The sequence below is a fragment of the Magnolia sinica genome, chromosome 15, assembly GCF_029962835.1.
Source record: "Magnolia sinica isolate HGM2019 chromosome 15, MsV1, whole genome shotgun sequence".
Lineage (NCBI taxonomy): Eukaryota > Viridiplantae > Streptophyta > Magnoliopsida > Magnoliales > Magnoliaceae > Magnolia > Magnolia sinica.
In genome coordinates, this window is record NC_080587.1 from 46,618,356 (window position 1) to 46,635,583 (window position 17,228).

At 41.2% G+C, this 17,228-nt stretch overlaps 1 non-coding gene across 1 annotated transcript; it reads left to right on the top strand.

Moving 5' to 3' along the window:
• The first annotated feature begins 16,348 nt into the window (after positions 1 to 16,348).
• Positions 16,349 to 16,455, top strand: LOC131228358 (small nucleolar RNA R71). The gene has a single exon (XR_009162863.1). It is a non-coding gene; the product is annotated as a small nucleolar RNA R71 (small nucleolar RNA).
• Positions 16,456 to 17,228: the final 773 nt, after the last annotated feature.

Genomic DNA, 17,228 nt, shown 5'->3' on the forward strand with positions numbered 1-17,228 from the left:
CTTGTGATTGCACCTTGCATATGACATTGGCCATGTAGGCCTTGCATCGCATAGCCTTGGTATGGCTGACAACATTGTACTAAACCCCGGTGATGATCCTAAAGATGTACGGTACCGATATGTGAACTTACTGAGTAGGAGTTGCATACTCAGCATTTGACTCATTTATTTATTCATTCACTATCCACTCAGGTTGGTGGTACATAGCCAAATCATTGTGTACCTTCGCAATGGCTAGGATTTCGGTTGGGGCACGCGACCAACCTGAGATCAGGAGTTTACCACATTGAGTCTAGCTATCCAAATTTAGATATGGGACTGATTTAGATATAAGTCTCTTGTGATGAACCCCACAGCTTGCGATACCGCGTACTATCATCCTGACTATGCACTCCAACCTTGTCATTTCTTTTGCATTGTATACTGCATTACATCCTCTACATATGACATATTGTGATGCCCCGTCACTGTGGTCACATGTGGGTGGGCACATGTAGGTGGACACTGATGTGGGCAAGGCCTAGTGGGCCTGAGCGAGCTATTAGTGGTTGGCAGGCTACTGTGCTGGTAGGCTACTATGCACATAGTGTAGGCAGGACCTTGTCCCACATATTTGTGGATTCATCAGGATTTGCATATTGCATTGCATCCTCAGCATATGACATTTAATTTATTATGTCCTTGTACTCGAACAATTACACGTCAGCCTTACCATTGCCTTTCCATCGTATGCCATATAGTAGAAATTTGATTATCTTGTTCACGATGATTGGCTATTTTAATGATCATGGTCGCTTGTTGACTGGCATGCCTATTATTGATGTCATGTTCATGATAACCTGTATGGTTATACAACATGCTTGATTGATAACCTACTCACCTATGATAATATGATTGGTTGATAACATGCCTATGGTTGTTTTGGATGTCTTTACGGGACTGTTCTGATAAGACGTGTTTTACTCCCGACACGTAGTAGACTTACGAGATGTGGTTTGCTCATACATATGACTTACACTTTTCAAGATGCATATAAGAGCTGTTGGAGTTTGCTAATGTTTCCTTCATTACTATTGAGTTAGTGCACCATATCATGTGTGAAATGTCAAACAGGTTCGTCTCTTTGATATGTGTTGATATCATGTACAAAATGTGTAACCACCTAAATAGATTAATCATTCCAAAAAAATTCACACTGCAAAATCCTCCTTGTAGGATTGTAGGATCGGAATTTGACATATGGGTGTTGAGAGCTGAGAATGAGATACTACGGAGGTTGTTAATGCCAGATTCGACGATTGAAAATTTTGTGAGTCCAGTTTCTGAGTTTAGGGTATGACATACAAATTCCCAATCACCAAATCCGGTGCCTACAGCTTCCGTAGTGTCCCATTCTCGGCTCCTAGTGCCCATATGCAAGATTCTAATCCTGGGATCTTACAAGGAGGATTTTTCAACGTACATTTATCTCGTAAGAAGCATAACCACAAGTTTACCCAAATCACAAAGGGAACATCATCATCACATATCCACTAATATAAATAGTTGAATACAGTACTGAAAGGAAATATATATATATATATATATATATATATATATATATATATATATTGAAAATCGAAGCTCCAGAGGATAGCTGCACGCTCCAAGCTCAACGCTGCTGCGACCTAACGCCACTTGTACGCATCTATCATGCATAAGCTTATAGAAAACTTAGAGAGTGGTGAACGTGTGTGCACAATATAAGTGTGCTCAGGATGCAATATGAGAGAAATGCGAAAATATGCTGGTAAGTCCATAAATACCATCAGCTGTATCCAGGCTATATGATGCAAAAACATAATAAAGCTAATATCATATACTAAGGAAGCAATGTAGATCAGTTATGCAATACGGAGACATAGTAAGCCAAATATCATATACTGAGGATGCAATGCAATATGCAAATCCTAACGAGTCCATGAATACCGTTAGCCTCATCTAGGCCATATAAATGTAGAAACATAGTAACCCAAAATGCCATATGCAGCAGATGTAATGTAATATGCGGTGCGAATGAAATGACCAAGCTGGAGTGTGATGTCGGGATGATAGTATGTAGTATCATATGCTATGGGGTCCATCACAAGAGACTTCTATCCAAACTAGTCCCATACCTAAATTTGGATAGCCAGACTCAATGTGGTAAACTTCTGATCTCAGGTCTGTTACGCGTCCCAACCGAAATCCTGACCATTACGTAGATACACATAACAATTAGTTGTGCACCACCAGCCCGAGTGGATAATGAATGAATGAATGAGTGAGTAAAATGCTGAGTATGCAACCCCTACTCAGTAAGTCCACATATCAGTACCATACATCTCTGGGATCATCATCGGGGCATAGTACACTTTATACTAGTTCGTCGCCCACTGGACGCGCAACCATGCAAGTGGAAGAGACCTCACTATCTGCCTGGCCAGTAGTCAGCCAATATCTATCCAGCACATCGATAGTGGACCTATTAACGAGCTGGTCAAACTCAGCCTAGCTATGCCCCCTACCCTCTAGCGGGTAAGGCCACACTCCCTTCCAACTGACTACAATCCGTGGGAGCACCGCCTACTAGTATTCGGCATTCTGACGCTCTTGTTTTACACTCGGTCTTGATGTTGGAGCGTCTTTTGGTACCAAGAGGGTTTATGAACTTTCACCTAGGGATATCTATGACACCCCATGTAGAAAAAGATTTCCGTTGTCCTATCTGGCCATCCACGATATGCCTGTGGAGGCCACGACCTAGATGTCACTAGGGCGTACGGTGGTCGTATCACAAAATACGAGATGCATTAGTCATACCATCCAGTCATGCATCAAACCTGCGCGTACTGCGTGCTCATGTGGGGCAACTCCGTCTCTCAGGGAGTCCCATAATAATCCGCCCAATGGCATGTGCTATGATCAATCACTCCTCATATCAAGCATTCATATGATGCGTATGGGCATGGATCGTGGAGCTATACTAAGCATGTTATATGATGATAATGTACTCTCCTCATGTTAAGGATGGGCCTAGACGGCTTACTCATAACAAGAATGGGCCTAACGAGGCCTAAGGGAAGGTCACAATGTGGACGTTTAACCATCATTACTCATTAATGTAGACATTCAACCAACATTCCTCCCAAGGAGTGGCCCTCATAGGGCCAAACATATAGTGTGGGCCCAGGGCCTCACATACAACATAATGGGCCTCACACAAGAGCCCAATATACATCACAATGGACTTCACACAAGGGCCTAATATACTTCTCAACGAGCTTCATCATATGAGCTTCGTATACATCATAATGGGTCTCACTCATGGGCCACATATACATCACATCAGGCTTCATATACATCACCATGGGCCGCATCACATGGGCTTCATATACAATACATTGGGCCTCATCATATAGGCCTCATATATATCACTATGGGCCATGTCCCATGGGCCTCGAATACATCACAATGGGCCTCACAACTGGGCCTCAAATACATCATAATGGGCCTCACATACAATACATTGAGGTGGGCCTTGCACATTTCAAATGGGCCCCATTAGATGAACAGTGTGCTTGCTATACACATCAAGGTGGGTCACATAAGTGGACGGCATAGATGAAACACATACAACATGGTGGGCCCTGCGATTACACAGTAGGTGGGCTCTGTAGTCCAGCAAATGGACGACCAGCGTGGATGAAACAAGTACATCATGGTAGGTCCCACATCTAAGGTCTGGACAGTGTGGATAAAACATATACATCAAGGTGGTCTCCACCGTCCAGACAATGGACGGTGTGGATTTTAACACATAAATCATGGTAGGCCCCACCGTCCCACCTCTTGGATGGTGGGGATACAATATATACATCATGTGGGTCCATGTGTGTGGCCCACTAGCCTTTTTAAATCAAGGCTGCTATCTGATTGCCTTCAACAACAGGGCCTATTGCTGGACAACAAACTGTCCAGTAGAGGGTGGCCCGCCTACCCTAAAATGATATAGAAAAACTAGATGGACGGTGTAGATATAAGGCACGTGCGTCCATGGTGGGCCCCACCCCTGAAGAACAGATGGACGGCGTGTATAAAGACACATACATCAACGGACAGATGGTTTGGATACAACCTCAGATTAGGCCCATCGTCCTAGACAGATGGATGGCAGGGATAGAATAAATACATCAAGGTGGGTCCCACCCCCACACATACCACACGTGTGGGGTGGGCCCACGTCCAAACAGATGGACGGTGTGGGATATGACACATCTCACGGTGTGTAACAACCTCAATTCTCACCGTTAGTGGTATATATTCGCACATACAAGCAACCTTCGTAGGAAAATAATGAATGCTTAGAATCACCGCAAATTATATTATAATTGTCCCTAATTCTTTTAGAAGTATTGAACCTCAAGGACGAGATTCTCTTTAAGGAGGGTAGATTGTAACTCCCCATACTTTTTATACTTGGGCGTTACCTTGGATACCTAATTAATATATGCTTATGCATGGGGACACGTAAAAAACTACTTCGTACACCATCGCCCGACTACCTATTTATTTGCCCATCTCAATTGTCTAATCTTGGTTAATAACCACCTACCATACATCTTCACTTAGTTAGCTATAAAGCTTTTCGGGCTACTTAAATGAAACTTTAGTGTTATGGAATCGTTAACCCTGAATCAAACAAATCTAGTCTTCCTAATTGATATCAGATAAATGAAGACATTCGTGACAATCTAAATCATACAAATAGTTGGTCAATAGACCTAGATCTTGGTGTAACTTGCGATCATCCATTCAACTGAGTTAATAAATAGGACTACGAACCCTCATGACCGTTGAAGATTTAGATCAAAGGTAATCTAACCATCTAATACAACCTCCTTCTATAAATCAGGTCATCCGACCATTAGTCATCAAAGACAAGCAAACATCTCTTCACAAAATCAACATTTGGCCTTCAGAAACCCATTACATGGCTGGGATTCTAAGGGTGATAAAAGCCTAAACCCTGCCTTATTAGACAGATTGAACCATACGTTATCAATCTTGACTCTTAGATCATCAGATCCACCCCTCATCAGAACCACAACGTCCAACTTAAAGGTCCGTCGTGTAAGCATCAGATCTAGGCCATTAGACCACTAATTTAATCATTAGATCTCATCTAGGCAAACCCTAGGACCATTCCAACCATGAATGATCAAATTAAACGTAACTTGGCCATCGGATCGACGATAACCTACAATTAATGGTCTTAAACCCTTAAAAAGAAAAACACTTAACCACTTGAACCTACCAACTTTTAATCTGTAGCCATTAGGGGACATTCCAAGACCAATGGATGGAGTTGATCGAACTAGAACATGACATGGACCTCACATCTGATCTGTGCGTGTGCACAGATAATGTGCACATGCCATGCACGAAGTCTAAGCATTGGGTCAAACGAGTGTTGACCTGATGAAAACCAAAAACCCTTTGAATTTCAGACACCGCCCGCCCGACGCACATTTAAATAGAACCGTCCGTCTGTAGCTGGTGATGACCCACCATCAGACCCCATCTTTGAAATCTGAACCGTCCATCTTAACAAGCTCTCGAAACTAGCCAAAACCCAACTCCTCACACCCATTTATATGCACCCATGTGCGCTCGAGATCTAGCGTAAGATAAGCTGTGCGCACGACTCTTTTTCAAAAATGGAAATCCATTTTCCTTCTTAGCTGGTAGCCCTTGTGTGGGATTCTCCTTTAATCCAAACCCTTCGCACAGGAAAATTTTAGCCGTCCATTCCACTCCACACAAGTTAGGGCTTCTTTACAACAAAAGAGCCGCCGCCTCAAACGGAAGCCTAATCTTATTAGAAAACCCAATCGACCGTTCATTTGGTGGGTCCCACAATGCTCTGTGGATTAATTCGGACCATCTAAATGCGTTAGAACAGAGGCTGGGGCCCTGGACAAGAAACCCCCATGATCGGGGCTGATCTTCTTCCTCAACCGGCTGAAAAACCCATCACACTCTAGTGGGGCCCATTCTCCAATCTGAGATGTTCATCGTGTGGCCCATGGTTCTAGAAGTTCATCCACACAGTCTAATCATAGCTATGCAAGTGATTTCTAAAGAGATTGTCAACCGTCTCTCTCTGTTAACCAAAATTAGTAAGGGCAGTTGTAACTAATCAGACGATATAGAGCCGATCCTTCTGGACTCTCTCAAGGCTATAAATAGCCTCTTTCCATTTAAGGCAACTGGCTCTAAAAGAAGAAAGGGAATAAGAGAGGGGATAGGGCATCGTTCGTGCTGCACCGGGTCGACTCAGCTTGACCGAAACTGAGTCGGGTCGGCTTGGGAATAGGTTGTTGCTCTGCTTTCCAGCATAGGAAAAGAAAGGAGAAGGAGAAGAAGAGAAGCAGAAAGGGAAGGCGAGAGAGAAGAAGGAGAAAGTGCGAAAATGAGAGCAATCAGGAGCAGGCGCTGTCTATGTTGTCGCATTGGGTTGAATCGACTCGGGTTGAGTCGTTGCGAGTCGAGCTAATCTGTGCTCAGTCCAGTTGCTGGATGTTAATTGCAAAAAGAAGAGGAAGAAGCAGATGGAAGAAGAAGATTCAGAGAGAGAGAGAGAGGAGAAAGAAGTTGAAGAGAAAGAGAGGGCATGTGTTGCTGCCGAGTCAACACGACTAACTCAAACTAAGTTAGGTTCAAACTCCACTAGTTTTAGCAGTTGGGAGTCGGTTTTAGGACTAATTCAGTCCATACACCAGTTTTGATGCCAAGGTTAAAACTCTATCCTAGCAAGTGAAGAAGCCATCAGTTTGAATTCGAATTGATCGAGTTGTGTGGTATGTCGCTGAGTTGACTCAATGACTCCCATTGAGTTTTGCACCGGATAGTCTAGTGTGGTGTAGTCCCATTCCTGCTATCAAAATTTCTACCTAACTTGGGATTTCTTCAGTGAGGTAATGTTCTCAACTCATTCCAAGTTGGAATTTATGTGAGTCGACCTTTCTATAAGCATTGACAAGTGAGTTGATGAGTTTGGGATCTTGTAGGTTATGTTAAATTATTATTTTTGTATTATTCTCTATGGCAGCCACTATAGTTGGTTTTGGGTCTTAAATTCTTGATTGAATCAAGTTAATCGGGCTGAGTTGAGTCGATCGGGTCTAAATCAAGAAGTATCAGCATGTTCAAGTAAGTTAATTTTAGAATCCTTATTTGGGTTCTTAATCAAGTTATAATTATATTATTTTAAGGCTTATGATAAAAATTGAAATTATCTCTCATCTAAGTTTAACGTGTTGAGTCGAGTTTGGACCAAATTTGGAGTTGAGTTGAATCAATTCAAGCTAGTAAAGTTAAATCGAATTCTTTGGAATTTTTAGTGATCTTTAGTCTAGTAAGAAGAGGATTCATATCCTACGGTGAGGATCACCCTTCAAGCTTTTCTATATCTTGATAATCAGCTTGGTTTATTTATCTTTGTACATTTATATCATTGATTGCTTAAATGGTGAATTCCTCTTATTGAATTTGATTCCTTATAATGATTGATTGAAATTGGAATAATAATGGTTGGGCTAATCATGCATTTCATGGCATATGGTCTTTTTCGGGTGGTTAGTTCTCCTCGGGTGTACCTTTGTGTACTTTTCCAAGTGAATAGTCCTCCTTAGGCGATCTATATATTATTATGGCCTTTTATAGGTAGTTCATCTACCATGGGTGGTCTACATGGCCTTTTCTAGGTAGTTCATCTACCGTGGGCGGTCTATATGGCCTTTTCCAGGTAGTTAATATATCGCGAGCGGTCTACATGGCCTTTTCCAGGTAGTTAATCTACCGCAGGTGGTATGTATGGTCTTTTCTGGGTGAGTAGTTCTCCTTAGAAGACTTTTTACCAGCTGGATGTGCATCCCCAGCTCTGTGAGCATGTGCATGAATCCATGCATTTAAACAAGATCATCTTTGTGAAATTTATTTAATGAATGTGTATCTGATGAACCTTATCTAATTTCCATGATAATCATTGCGTAATATTTGTTATACACTGCCTTTGTTAACTATGCTTAATTATCTTGATGTTACGATAAATCTTGAGGAGTATACCTGTTTACTCTCCAAGTATAGGGTTGTGATGTAGTAATAAACTCGGTGAGACCGAGGTCGAATCCCAAGGGATTGATACCTGTGCGTAATCTGAAACTAGGTAGAAATAGAACTAGCCTAAGATGAAATCTAAATCAAATATAAATTAATGAATAATGGTGAGAGATTAATGTAAAACTTAAGTAAAATCATAGATAAGAAACTAGGGATTCAGAGGATCCACTTGTAGAGATCAGGGAGATCTTATGCCTGCTTCAAAAATCATGGAAATTAAACTAAACTTCCTCTGATATAATTTTAAAGAGATGAAAAGTATATGAATTAGAATGGATTCCATCACCAAACCATGTCCAGGAGACAAAGCAAACAACAGAATTAAACTAATTACCAACCAATCAACATGCTATGAAGGTTAGGAAGGGTACCGTCATTCAACCATGCCTAGGAGATGATGGTGAACAACAGGACATCCTGACGTCATAATCAAAATAAGGAAAAAGAAATACTCAAAGCCATCGCAGACCCATTGTAATTTCAGTCACAACAGACTATTAAAAACTAAAAACATTTCCTTAATTATCAAACTAAAATCAAAGTCAGTTTATAAATTTAAATTAAATTACCAGCATAAAATAGAGTCTCCCATCTCGCTACAAGCTTCACCTCTTAGCCCTAACTAAGAGGTTTAGCTAACCATGGGCAAGATTAACTAAATGTTAAAGAAAACAGGAAAGAAAGAAATCAAAGAAAGGAAAAAATCTAAACTACTTCTCTCACTCTTTGGTATCCACATTGAAGCCTAAAAACAGATTTTTCTCCTCACGTTCTCTCTCTTCCTTTCTTATAGGCAGGGAAGAGTGGTAGGAAGGTCGGTTGCAAGGAACTGACCTTGCCTACGCAGCAACAGAAGCTCGGTTTACACAATCGACCTGTTTCACAGTCGGTTTGCAACATACGCAGAGGACCTGCGCTCAACCCTCGTTCGACACAATAGCTGATCTGTTTGGAACATCTAATCCATTCACACTTCTTGTGGGTGGTCGGTTGCCTCAGGGGATAGATTTGGTCATCTAGGATCGTTGGTCCAATCTTGGCCAAAATTGTAGAACGGCCTAGATCTTTCGGTTACGCGCGCAACAGAGTATGCACTTCATGCACTGAGGTATTGGTGGGGCCCCTGATCATAATTATTTGAGAAATCCAGCCCGCCCATTAGCTTAGTCACGAAAAATAGGTCAGACATGACCGTTTTTGGATCAGCTTCTTGGTGGCTCATGAATGATTTCATTCCACCGTCCGTCTGCCATTTGGACAATTAAAAACTAGTCACCGCAGTCTTCTGGAAGTCCGTCACCTAGGCGATGGTCACGCCTACAGTCTAGAGTGACTGAACAGTGTGGATCATCTAAATACATGATGATGGTGGCCCACTGCTACATCCCGTAGACGGCTGTGAGTGAACGAAAACAGAGAACTCCGTCTCTGTCTAGGAAAGTCGGTCAAACCGACTCTGATCGTGCGAGCAGGTCCATCGCACGTTGAGTGCACTTGTGCACTATACACTGGCACAGCCAGTTGAGTCCACATGTAATGTTTATGAGAAATCTTCTGTCCAGCTGTCTTATCTTGTCACATGATGGGTTGAGAACAAATTTGAAGCATATCCAATTCTCAGGTGGGCCCTAAATCAAAGTTTCACAGGCTAATCTGTCCGTTGGGCTACTCTACCAAGATCCAATGGCTTATTTTTGACGTGTACGGTTAATTTATGGTCCCCAGGCCATGTATGAATTTTCGTGTCAATCGGATGGCGAGAACCCTGTGATCTTGCATTCTGGACCATTTTCGGACCTTTTTAATGTGAACGGCTTGATTTCCTCGGATCCCTGGCATGTAAATCCGTTGATCTTAGTCCTCTGGAGTCTGTTCCTTGTTCTGGTGACTTCAGAGCGTTAAATCCATGCTTTTAATACTCTTTTTCAATCAAAGCTCCTTATTACATCCTGCAACGAAAACACGATTAAATTATAATATTAGGCATTATCCTATATGTAAAATCAGGCAGTAATCGGGGTCTGATATGCAATATTCGACCCTCAACACAACCCCCAACCAACATTTTGCTAGTCCCGAGCAAATTATGCGAAAAATAAGTTGAGAATTACAGGACAATTTCTATAAAATCGAATGATTTTTGAAAAACAATCCAGATCCTAGAATTCTATGATTCATGAATGTTGGGCATTACTATCTCCTGGACTCGAGCACACGATAACTTCATAGTCGAGTTCAAAGTATTAATCCATCAATCAGAACAATTCTAAACATTAAGTTCCATGGGTGTATAGTCTAATCTCGACTTATCATCATTAAAATTCACTTCTTTATTTCAGGATATCATTGGTAACTAACAAGAGAATTCATGATAACCAAAACTTGCCTCACAGATCATCTTTTCATTCCTCCAGCTTTTGATTTTTCCATTAAAAGTAACGCCAAGAAGGGGAATCAAATCCTCACCTATAGGGAGCAAACCTATAGTGAAGACTGTATACCCAGCCCTTTTCACATATCATCCTTGGGGAATTAAATCTACACCTATAGGGAGCAAACCTATGGTGAAGATTATTCGCCCAACCCTTTCCAATTGTGTGTTTTTTTTTCCAATTGATCATGACGGGCAAATTTTCCAAGCTGGTTCCTTACATGCTTAATGATTACTAAGTTAACCCTTTAATATCAAACTGAAACCTTAATGTGAAAGGGAGATGTGACATGTGAAATCATGACTCAATCAATGTTTACAACTTTTAATTTTGGATTAACAATTCAAACTTAATTTTGAAATCTAAAAGATACTAAATCCAAGAGTCATAAATTACCAACATTACGTATATTGAAATTCTAAGTGCCCTAGATGGCCTTTAAAATCACTTCGAATTCACAAGAAATTCCAAAAAAATTAAAAATTTTCACAATTTTTGCTCAAGACCAAGAAAACATTGATTAGGAAACCTAATCTCCCACCCCCAACCTAAAATCTACATTGTACTCAATGTAAACGAAATAAGCATGCAATGCACATGGGACAACAAAAATATAAGAGTGATGGAAAGATAGTACCTAGACGAAAGAATCAAGAGGCTTTCTCAAAAATATCAACGTAAAAGCGAGTTAGCACAAGAGAGAAATCAACAAAAATAAAAGAACAAAGATAAAATCACAAAAAAAGATCCTACCTACACCACTTTCGCAGGTACTCTCGATTGCATTTAGCGTATGCAACAAGCCTTTAAACCCCTAGGTTGCCCCTAGTGGACGAGTTGTAGTCTCGTGAGGGTTTGCAGCAATGTTGCCCACAAACATTGAACTAACTAACTAGGAAAATGAAGTGAAATGAAAAGCTGGGTTGCCTCCTAGGAGCGCTAAGTTTAACATCTATCCTAAAGCAGTATAAAACAAACTACCCTAGTCCTATGAAAGTAGGAAACCTACATATACCTCCATCAGACTAGGAGATCAATCATGGTAAACAGGATCAGTCAGAGGTATGGACATGTCCTCTGAATCAAATTTCTTGACAAATGGCTTTAAGCGATGTCCATTTACTTTAAACTCCTTGCCATTGTCAGGATCTCTTATTTCAACGGCCCCATGAGGGTACGTAGTAACCACAATGTAAGGGCCAGTCCAACGAGATCGAAGCTTACCTGGAAAGAGATGTAATCAAGAATTATACAAAAGGACTTTCTGACCAGGTGTGAATGATTTCTGTAGAATATGTTGGTCATGAAACGCCTTCATTCTGTCTTTGTAAATTCTTGAGTTCTCGTATGCGTCGTTCTGAATTTCTTCGAGTTCATTCAACTGAAGTTTGTGTAGCAAGCCAGCGTTGTCCAGATTGAAATTTAATTTTTTGATTGCCCAGTAGGCTCTATGTTCCAACTCCAGAGGCAAGTGGTAAGCCTTCCCATAGACAAATCTAAAGGGAGACATTCCAATAGGGGTTTTAAACGCAGTACGGGAAGCCTATAAGGCATCGGTCAATCGGATTGACCAATCCTTATGGTCAGGGTTAATTGTTTTCTTCAAAATGTGTTTGATCTCCCTATTAGAAATCTCAACTTGCCCACTTGTCTGTGGGTGATATGGGGTGCTTACCTTATGAGAGATACCGTATTTCTTCATTAAACTCTCGAATGGCCTATTACAAAAGTGTGAGCCCCCATCACTAATGATAGCTAGAGGCGTTCCGAATCGGGAAAGGATGTTCTCTTTTAGGAATTTAATGACTGTGCGATGGTCATTATTCCGACACGAAATCACTTTAACCCATTTAGTGACATAGTTTACAGTGAGCAAAATATATAGATTTCTAAAAGATTGGGGGAATGGTCCCATGAAATCAATGCCCCAGTAATCAAATGCCTCGATGATAAGAATGGGATTCAAGGGCATCATATTTTGATGGGACAATGCTCAAAAGCTTTGCAAAACACATGAGTGTCCCTGAACATAGTGGACTAGTAAAAGCCACACTCCAAAGTCTTGGCTGGGTCTTTTTGGCGGAAAAGTGACCCCCACAGGCCTGTGAATGACAGAAAGAGATGACACTCTGATGCTCAACATTTGGCACACATCTCCTTAAGATTTGGTCTGGGCAATATTTAAATGAATATGGATCATCCTAGAAAAAGTTACGCACCTTGGTAAAGAATTTCTTCTTATCTTGTGCTGTCCAATGTGTCGGTATGAAACCTGTGGCAAGATAATTAGCAATATCAGTGAACCAAGGTGAATGGGAGATTCTAAATAGTTGTTCATCAGGGAACATGCCATTGATATGGGTCGCCTCAAGGGAATCAGAAGTATTAAGGTGAGAAAGATGGTTAACCACTACGTTCTCTACTCCCTTTTTATTTTTTATTTCTAGGTCAAATTCCTGGAGTAGGAGGATCCATCGTATCAGGTAGGGCTTAGCATCATTCTTAGACAGAAGATACTTGAGCGTTGCGTGATCAGTGTAAACAATGATCTTGGATCCGATCAAGTAGGACCGAAATTTGTCCAAAGCAAACACTACGGCCAAGAGTTCCTTTTTCGTAGTCGAGTAGTTCACTTGGGCAGGATTTAGAGCTTTACTCACATAATGAATAACGTAGGGTTTCTTATCTTTTCTCTGGCCTAGAACCGTCCCAAGAGCATAATCAGACGCGTCGCACATAAGTTCAAAAGGAATGCCCCAGTCGGGTGGTTCTATGATGGGTGCACTAGTTAACATACCCTTAAGCTTAGTGAAAGCTTCCTGACATGGCTCAGTCCACTCGTATGTTGAATCCTTTTGAAGTAGATAACATAAAGGGCGAGAGATGACACTAAAGTCCTTTATGAATCTTCTGTAAAACCCAGCGTGTCCTAAGAAGGATCGCACGTCCCGTATGTTCTTGGGTGGAGTTAGGTTAGAGATAAGATCAATTTTTGCCTTATCCACCTCGATTCCTTTGGACAAGATAATATGTCCAAGGACAATTCCCTTATGAACCATGAAATGACACTTCTCCCAATTAAGTACCAAGTTCTTTTCTTCACATCTTTTCAGCACACATTTAAGACTTTCTAAGCACTTGCTGAAAGATGAACCGAAAACAGAAAAATCATCCATGAAGACCTCTAAATATTTCCCCACCATGTCCGAAAAGATACTCATCATACATCGCTGAAAGGTAGCAGGGGCATTACATAATCTGAATGACATCCTTCTGTAGGCAAACGTGCCGTAGGGACATGTAAATGTGATCTTTTCTTAGTCCTCAGGGGCGATTTCAATCTGATTGTAGCCCGAATACCCATCAAGAAAACAATAATAGGAATGACCAGCTAGCCTTTCTAAGATTTGATCAATGAAGGGCAAAGGGAAGTGGTCTTTCCTCGTGACGGTATTCAGCTTCCTGTAGTCAATGCACATTCTCCAACTAGTAGTAACTCTTGTTGGCACGAGTTCATTATTGGCATTAGCTACAATGGTGATCCCGGACTTCTTAGGAACCACCTAAGTTGGACTCACCCATTGACTATCGGATATGGGGTATATGGTACCCACATCCAATAGTTTAAGAACTTCGGCCTTAACCACTTCCCTCATGTTTGGATTTAGTCTACGTTGTGATTGTCAAGCGGTCTTCGCATTATCCTTAAGTTATATATGGTGAGTACAAATCGAGGGGTCGATCCCCTTGAGGTCCGCTATTGTCCATCCAAGGGCTCCCTTATGCTCAATGAGAGTAGATATAAGCATACTCTCCTGTTCTTTCTCCAAGTGGGCAGAGATCACCATCGGGTATGTCTCATCTTGACCTAAATAGACATATTTCAAATCAGAGGGCAAAGGTTTTAGGTCAAGCTTCAGCGGCTTGAGGTTAGACGGTAGAGGCATTATATTAGTTTGGGGCAACTCTTCAAATTGTGGCCTCCACCGGTTAACTTCAAGTACTGGTGCAGTATCAAGCAAGGCACACGTCTCCCTAATCATGTCATCATCAAAATCATGGGGGTGGGCCAGACACGTCTCTAGAGGGTTTGAGAATAAGGTTAGAGGTGTCGTATCTTCCACTAAAGAGTCAATCATGTTAATGTCATGGAAATCGTCATCATCCTCTAAGTTTCTGCCGTTATTGAAAAAGATGTTTAACTCCAATGTCATATTCCCAAAAAACATAGTCATGATACCATTCCTGCAATTAATAATTACGTTTGAAGTGGCAAGGAATGGACGACCAAGAATGACAGGAATTTGAGTGTTCATGTTATTGATGGGTTCGGTGTCCAGGATGATAAAATCTACGGGGTAGTAAAATCTATCAACTTGGACCAACACATCCTTAATTATCCCTCTTGGTACATGAACAGAGCGATCAACAAGTTGTAGTGTAGTTAGGGTGGGTTTTAATTCACCCAAACCTAACTGTTTGTATACCGAGTAGGAAATCAGATTGACGCTTGCTCCTAAGTCACGAAGTGCGTGATCAATTCGATGGTCCCCGATTACACATGATATAGTTGGGCTACCGGGATCTTTGAATTTCTGTGGCACGTCTTGCTTTAGGATGACACTCACTTTCTCGGTCAAGAAGATCTTCTTTTGAATACTCTGCCGTCATTTGGTCGTACATAAGTCTTTCAGGAATTTGGCATATGAAGGTATCTGTTTTACGACATCAAGTAAAGGAATGTTAACTTTCACTTGTTTCAATACCTCTAGGATATCCTGAGAGTTAGAGAGAGGTTTTGGTGAGACCAACTGTTGGGGAAATGGAGCAACTAGCTTTTCTAGAAGTTCTGGTTCTAATTTTTGTGGGGCGTCACTATATCCATCATTGTTGTCCTCTTCTGGTTTTTGAGGCTTTTCGGGCCTAACCGGAAGGGTTTTATCATGATCTTCCCACTCCTAAGAGTGGTGATGGATTTAGCGTCCATTTGATTTGAAGAGCTGGGATCACTTATCTCGTAATGCGGTTTAGGAATGGGGAGCGGTTGTACAGGAAGCATCCCCTTTTCTATAACCGTCATACGTGAATCCATCTTTTGCATAAAATCTCGAATTGCCTGGGTCAGCTCTTGCATGGAATTTTGAACCGGTTCTTCATGAGGTTTCCCCTGATTTGGATTTTGATTGAAGAAACTTTGAGGAGTAGCAGTTTGTCCATTTCTCCAACTAAAGTTTGGATGATTTTTCCAACCAGGATTGTATGTATTAGAGGTCAATCCATTGAAAGGTCTTTGATAAGTGTTTACGGCATTGGATTGCTCATTCAATACTTCTCAAAAGGCATGTATCATAGGAAAATTTTCAGTTGTATGAATGTTACAATCACAGATGCCACAAACACTTTCATTAACCTTATCCTTCTTTCCTTCCATGGCCTCAACTTTTCTTATGAGCATAGTCACTTTATACTTGAGATCATCCTCTTCTTTCAAGAGATACAATCCACCTTTCTCCTTAGATTGAGTCGGCCTAGACATTGTGTTCGATTTTGGGTAATAGTCCCATGATTGTGTTTTTTCAGCAAGACTATCGAGGTAATCCCATACCTCGTCAACATTTTTATTAATGAATTCTCCATTACACATTGTCTTGACCATTTGGTGCATGGAAGATGTCAGTCCATTATAGAAAAAATTTATAATGCACCACGTTTCAAAGCCGTGTTGTGGGTATGAACTGACCAAATCCTTGAACCTTTCCCAACATTGGTAAAATGTTTCATCCTCCTTTTGGGTGAAGTTCATGATTGCTTTTCTAAGGGTAATCATTTTATGATGTGGAAAAAATTTCTTTATAAATTTCCTTTGCATATCATTCCATGTGCCAATGGACCTAGGACGCAGTGAATGTGTAATGACCCTGAAAATTTTGTGCCAAGACCCGAGTAATACCTTTATTTTCCTTAGAAGTTTTTGGGGTAATTAGCGCTTAACTCGATTGCTTGTGAAATTTGCATCAATCACTTTAAATTTGATCTGCATGGCTCAAAACTTGTAGATTAGTTAGCGCTAGGTTACTCTGAAATCTGGGATTCATCACTAAATCCAGTTGTTCTTGAAAATTTTTGAAAGTTTTGGATCGGACCTGGACCGCGCGTCGAAAGTCCGATAGCGATGATTTTAGGCTATTGCGGTCACCATGCTGGACTTGGCAATCACCTCAAAAATCAAGTCCATGTGATGTTCTGGGTTGATTTGATTGAGTCCGGAATGAAGAGTGTGAGAATGGTTGGAAATTTAATAAGATTTTATGAAATCTGAGTCGTGTCGCTTGCACGACGATTTTAAGCAATCTGACCGTTGGATTTTGACCCAATTTCACCCTCTGATCAGGGAAGGTGGCCCAGACATGTCCTTGTGCTTGTGGACCTGATCGGGATTTGGTGACCGTTGAATTGTGTGTGGTCCGCCACGGATGATCTAAAGCTCCGGTCGGTACGAAAACTTAGCTTGACCTAGATCCATGGTCAATGAGCTTAAGTCTAACCTTTCGTGGTAATAGGCCCACCGGAAGTGCTTCGTTGGATCGAGAGAGG